Genomic DNA, 6345 nt, shown 5'->3' with positions numbered 1-6345 from the left:
GATCCCAAGCCTGACGCCTGCTGTACATTTGGAGTTTGCGTGTCTTCCCCTGGTCGCGTGGATTTTTCTCCCAGGTTATCCGAGGTTTCCCTTCCACAATTAGAAACGTCCTTAGAGTATTTGGTTATAAATTTCCACAAGATAAGCCACTTCGTTGGGCTATTGTGTGTGACCAAGTCGCTTCTGAAAACGATCTATTTAGCTCTGGGTCTTACCTGGTCAAATGAAAAAAAACTAAACTATAGTTCAGTTTCTTGTTGGTTTTGCTGATGCAACTGGGCCATTCATGATAGCTGAATAAAAAAAATGTCACCTTTCTTTCACACCGCCATGCTCGTCTGCCAAACGCATCGCATGCATTTGTGAAGTTGAATCCTTGAAGCTCGGCAGCGGCTTATTCCCCGGCTCGCAAGCAACTGACCGTAAGTGCCACTTAAGTTAATTGCGCTTAAGGAATGTGGTGTGAATCCAATTTCGGCGATTCGCTCATTACATTTATGCTGCTTCCTTCTCTGCCGTGTCAATCGTCTCTCTCTCTCTCTGCTTTAATAAGCTGTTTGCCTGATCCAGGAAGTGGTCAATACTAAGAGTTTGAAAATAAAAGACTAATGTTGTAGGGAGGCTCCTGGACTCGTGTTTTGTCCGAGCACTGATCCACCACTGAAATCGCAGATTCAAATATTTTCAAGTTTATTTGCTTAACCACGTTGGATTGGATCTCGTAGAATTGAACGAAACCATACAATTAGAAATTCATAAAGTGGTAAAAATGAAACCATCTCAAGATTGGTCTGCGAAAACAGTGGATAAATATTTCTGATTTGAACAGGGAGGTAGGGATATAAATATCGACTTAACTCTTGAGGACTGTCCTTTCGGAATGATCGGCATGCGACGAGCACTCTACCGAGGAGGCCCTTTAAAATATGTGCCACCTCGTGTGGATGAAGTGGAAAGGGGCTTCTCAAAGTCGCCGCATGATGTCATCGCCCGTGGCCGCTGTGACACGAGGCGGCGATGCTGCCGCTGGTTGGCTGACAACTCCCGAGCGAAAATTTTACACAGCGTGAACACGATAGCCCTTGACAAACTGAATGTGCTCGTCACGTCGTCGGAAACGAAAACAAAAATAAATCGTAACCTTCGGTTACAACGACGCCATCGTCGTGCCTCCGTGTGGCGGAATCTGCCCCGGTCGTGTGACCGACCTTGTTTTAAAGTTTAACTCGATTGGTGGTGGTGGTGGTGATGAGGGAGTACGATATCAATCATAGCTGTCAACCCGTACGCTTTGCCCGTATTCTTGTAACGGGGAAATTTAGTTTTCAGGTCCATACGGCATACAGCCGTTTCAATACGGGCAAGAAAAATAAGTCTTTCTCCCTTGTGATGGGACTTTGTAGGATGAACGTTGAGATTGATAAGGGGCACGGAGCTGACCAATAAGTTTAACACGTAGGCTTCCGCGACCAATATCATCCATAATAGATAGAGGCTTGGCTCTCCAACACACCGGTGTGCTGTACTAGTGACGAATTGGCATGTTCTGTTTACGTGACAACCCTTACTAAACCATTTCGGTTCTTGATTGTTATTTTACGGTGACTTTCAGACCGCAGACCATTCGCTGGCACTGCCTCTTAGTACCTTTCACACGACGGTCAATGGTATGGTTTATAGCATGTGGTATAATAATAAATAGTATAACATTGTAATGTTTAACATAATTTATAAGGTAATATATAGTATCGTAATTGTATAGTGAATATACAGCAATGTGGTACACAGTAGGGTTGATAGAATAATACATAGTGTAATATTACAAGTCTAATATTTTTTAGTCTAAAGTATAGGGTAGTGTATAGTAACGCATTGTATAATTCAAGGGTGGGGTTTGTCTATGGCAGTGTATATTACGGTGTATAGTCGTGTAATTTAGAAAAAAGTTTAGTTGGAGGCATATCAATATAATGCATAATGTTAGAGCTTATATTGGGCTGTGTATACGATATTATACAGTGTAGTTTAGATTTGAAGGTATAATATTGTAATGTATAGTAGTCTAGTTTGTAGCATAGTTGTAACGCAGCACAGGACAGAGTAGCGCACCGTGGCTGTTTACCTCTCTCCCCCCTCCTCCGTTCCAAGCATAGATGAACTCGTCCGTCTGAACAAAGCTCGTCGCTTTCCGTGGTGCTAACCAAAGTGTTCTAACCAAAGTGGTGCTAACCAAAGTGGTGCTAACCACAGTCGTGCTAACCAAAGTGGTGCTAACCAAAGTGGTGCTAACCAAAGTGGTGCTAACCAAAGTGGTGCTAACCACAGTGGTGCTAACGTTGTAAAGAAAAAAGAAACCGCCACTTTTTTCCGACATAGTTCCGACATAGTTACATGCTAATCCCTCACGCTAACATCATGCTAATCCCCCAGTTACATGCTAATTTCTGACTTTAACATCATGCCAATCCAACACATTAACATAGCCACTTCAATGCTAAATTCTTCTGTTGATATGTAAACTCCTTGGTCAAGGCGCTCTGCTCCTCCCACCCAGCTTAAAAGACGCGGCCAAAGCTTGGCTGTGTTCACTGAAGCGCTGTCTTCCCGACAGTTCTGTCTCTTCACCTGAAGAAGGCTACTTGTGTTGTGGCCGAAACGTCGTGAGAATTTTTATTTTATGTTTTATTTTATTTCAATTCTACGTGACTTTACCCAGAGAACCAAGAAGATGCACCCTTACTAGTTGGCTGTGTCGGGTGGTGGCGGGTTTTAACGATATTTACGCGATCTAACCCAAAAAACCCTCTTATTATAGTTGACCAATACGATCTGATTTGGTCTGTAATAAGGTAGGCACTGATAAGGGGTTGACAGGTATGATTATAGACAGAGACCCATAGAGAAGGGAGTACTGTACAGTAAGTGGACTCATCACCATCTGTACGGGGATATTGAGTGCTGTCCCCTCGCGCAAGGCGTGGGGTTTTCTCCGGGTGCTCCAGTTTCCTCCCACCAGTATAATAATCACTCATCATTTATCGCCTAAAAACACTTTATTTTAGCAGGTAAGGGCCACTGGGCTCTTTTGCAGAAGCGACCTGGCCACAAATTACAGCTCAACGAAGTGGCCAATAATTTGGAAATTTTTCCGAGCCAAATACTCTCGACTCGCGTTTCTAAATATGGAGGAAAAAAACAGAGCTCCAGGAGAAAAGTCCACGCGGCCACGGTGAGAGAGAGACACCGCAGACTTCAAATATACAGCAGCAGCAGGCGTCAGGGTCGGGATCGAACCCACGAACTCCTGTACACCTGACGTGGCGCCCAATGATTCAGAATCCTCCTGAAAAATAGTTAATCGACTGCGACTTTTCTGGATAGATTAACACGTTTATTATTATTATGAATTAAAAACAAAAATTTCGGACAGTTTGTATATCAACAAACGAAGCTTGTACATTAACATAAGAGCAGCTGAGCCCCCTTTAGCCCCCCCCCCCCCACATTTCCCCTTCCACCCACCGCCAACACACTTAGGCTATGTGGGGTCGAGATTGCGAGGCCAGTTTATCGTGGTAAAAATAAAACACCGGGCAACATGGAACAAACAACGATCTAGCGGCAGGACATTGTGTCATCTGATCCGTTGTGACCTCATCAAAGCCGACTGCCATTAAAACTGGCAGCACTTCGGAATAGCACCACCTCCAACAGCAGCAGCGTGTTAGCAGCACGTGCGTGTTAGCAGCACGTGCGTGTTAGCAGCACGTGCGTGTTAGCAGCACGTGCGTGTTAGCGCAGAGGTGGCGTGTCCTTCGTGGGGAGCGGTCGTGTAGCGATTAGCGCACCGCGCTACGAACCCCGGCGATCCCAGTTCGATTCCCGCTCACGGCCCAACATCAGTGACGATTATCTGAAACGGTCCAGCGCCTCCACCTCTAGGTCGACTCTGCCATCAAATGAGTACCTGGTGCGGTGTGTAAACATCGCCACTGGGAAGACAAAGGCGGTCGGCCGTGGTGCTGGTCACCCACCCCCTCGTGTGCCCTGTCTACCTTCATAGGTGCTCGCTAACAGCACTTTCCCCAACATTTTGTTAAGGTCACCCGGGGGATCTTTGTCTTCGGTGTATCCTTCGCCACGGATCCCTGTGCGTGCTCGGCGAGATTGTAAGCGATGATGAGATTCATCACCGCTTACGAAGGTGCCAATATCCATGGTGGCAGCTTCGAACGTTGTGCCGAGTGTAATGCTTCAATGTGTAGTGGCGTATTCATGCTTGCCGTGGTGTGATGGTGAGCACACTGCGCTTGCAAACCAGACGTTGCCTTATCCATTCCCCAGCATGTCAGTTGTGAAGAAGACGATTTCCTCCTTCACACTCCCAACACTGCTGTCCAAGCCAGCCAGTGTAGTAAGTAGGGTTCACCGCAGGCAAGTTGGTCGGTAGGTCACGTGCGGTGGTGGGCAAACATTGTGGGTTCTTCCAAGACCGTGGAAGAATTGGCAAAATACTTTGGAGAATAGCACCAGCAGTGTTCGTCGCTTTCGCCGATAAGACACCATCGATGTGAGGTTCCGCCACACTGGGTTTTACACCATGATGGGGGGTGTTTTCACAATTGGGTATTGTCGGGGGCAATACACAAATGATGGTTTATGCTCGGGGGCCTTACTAAAGGCTACCAGGAGCAACCGGTGTCCCGAGGGTCTCGCAATGAAGAACGCCGATATGGAGGAGCGCTCTTAAAGCTCCTAGTGTAGGCCCTTCCACCGACAGTGGCCATGAGCGAGTAAACTAATGCAGTGTTGCTCGCCGCTACGCCAACTCACAGCGTCACATTCCAAGTGTATTACGGAGCACTGCATTCGCACGCCTAAACTGAATGGCTGGCCTAGCGCAAGAATCAATATTTGAGCTAAAAACACTGATTTTTAAATCCGCCTCTTGCCTGGTCTCCTCCTACGAGCTTTCCCCCCACCTCCCCATTTCTCATGAACTCTGAAACTCACCCCAAACACCAAACAGTACTTACCCAACCCCTCTCCATTGCAGACATTCAGATTGTGGTACGATGATGATGTTATTCTTACAGAATATGCAAAGTGTGTGATGTCGTGACTAATTTATTTTTATTTTACCAGGTAAGGCCCACCTACAGCTGCTCTTTTTCAGAAGCGATCTGGCCACAAGTGATAGCCCTATGAAGTGGCTCATTATGTGGAAATGTATAGCGGCCAAGTACTTTAAACGCATGGGGATTCTAAATGTGGAACGGAAAACCGGAGAACCCGGAGAAAATACTCACGCGAACACTGGGAGAACATGCAAACTCCAAATATCCAGGCGTGTCAGGGTCGAGATCGAACCCATGAACTCCTGTATATGAGGCGAGGTCGTTAACTTATTTCCACCGTGGCAACCAGGAGTGCAACCCACAAACGTTGCAATTTGAGGGAAACCCTCCAAGCGAATGGTTCCTGGCAGTTACTGGGTAGATTACAGATGGGATCCGTGAAGTTCTCAACCCTGCTGTATGGCGGATAAAGGGGAGTTCTGCTACGCTAAAAATATGTTAAATCTCTGCAGCTACCGGCTAATGACTGAGTACTTAGTCTACGGTTCGTGCGCTGCTGTAGATTTATAAATGTCAGCATAACTTAGCATTTACCTCAGTTCATTGAAGTGAAAATGAAGGCCGACACAAAAATACAATACCATATTTGTCAAAACAATGTTGTGGGCGTCTCTCAGCCACATCTAAACGTGTGAGTCTCTCAGCCACATCTAAACATGTCTCTCAGCCACATCTAAACATATTGGGGGATGTGTGGACACCCATACCAGCTAGCTACATTGCCTGTGCCCCTGGCTAGGAAGATAATGTAGGGTTAGGTGAGGTAAAGGTCTATAGATCAAGTTTTACTTACCAACTCAACAGTGCATCTGGTGTGAGACCGACTTCTTCACGAAACAAGAAAAACTCGAACAAGACAAATTGACCGAACATCCCAACGCGGCACTCCAAACGTTAACATTTACATTTCAATGATATTCCGATAACTCGTTGGAGAAATCACTCCACTTACTGCGATGAAGTAAATAAACAAATATTCCGTCTCATTCCTTGCCTCCCGGTGCTGCCGTGATGCAATTGTGAGCAAAACGCAGAAGTTCCAATCCAGAGGTCGCCGGTTCAAAAACAATTGGCATTTTAATTTTAATCCCCCCAACCCCTAACCCTGTCCACCCAGCAGTGTAAATGGGTTCATCAAAGTGAAAAAGAGCCTCGTTGCTCAACGTATTTATAAATGAAGATTCAAATTCTAATGTTCAGGACATCT

The sequence above is a fragment of the Petromyzon marinus genome, chromosome 27 (genome assembly GCF_048934315.1).
Source record: "Petromyzon marinus isolate PM22_M1 ecotype Great Lakes invasive population chromosome 27, UKy_Petmar_22M1.pri1.0, whole genome shotgun sequence".
Taxonomy (NCBI): Eukaryota; Metazoa; Chordata; class Hyperoartia; order Petromyzontiformes; family Petromyzontidae; genus Petromyzon; species Petromyzon marinus.
Note: the sequence above shows the minus strand (reverse complement) of the source record.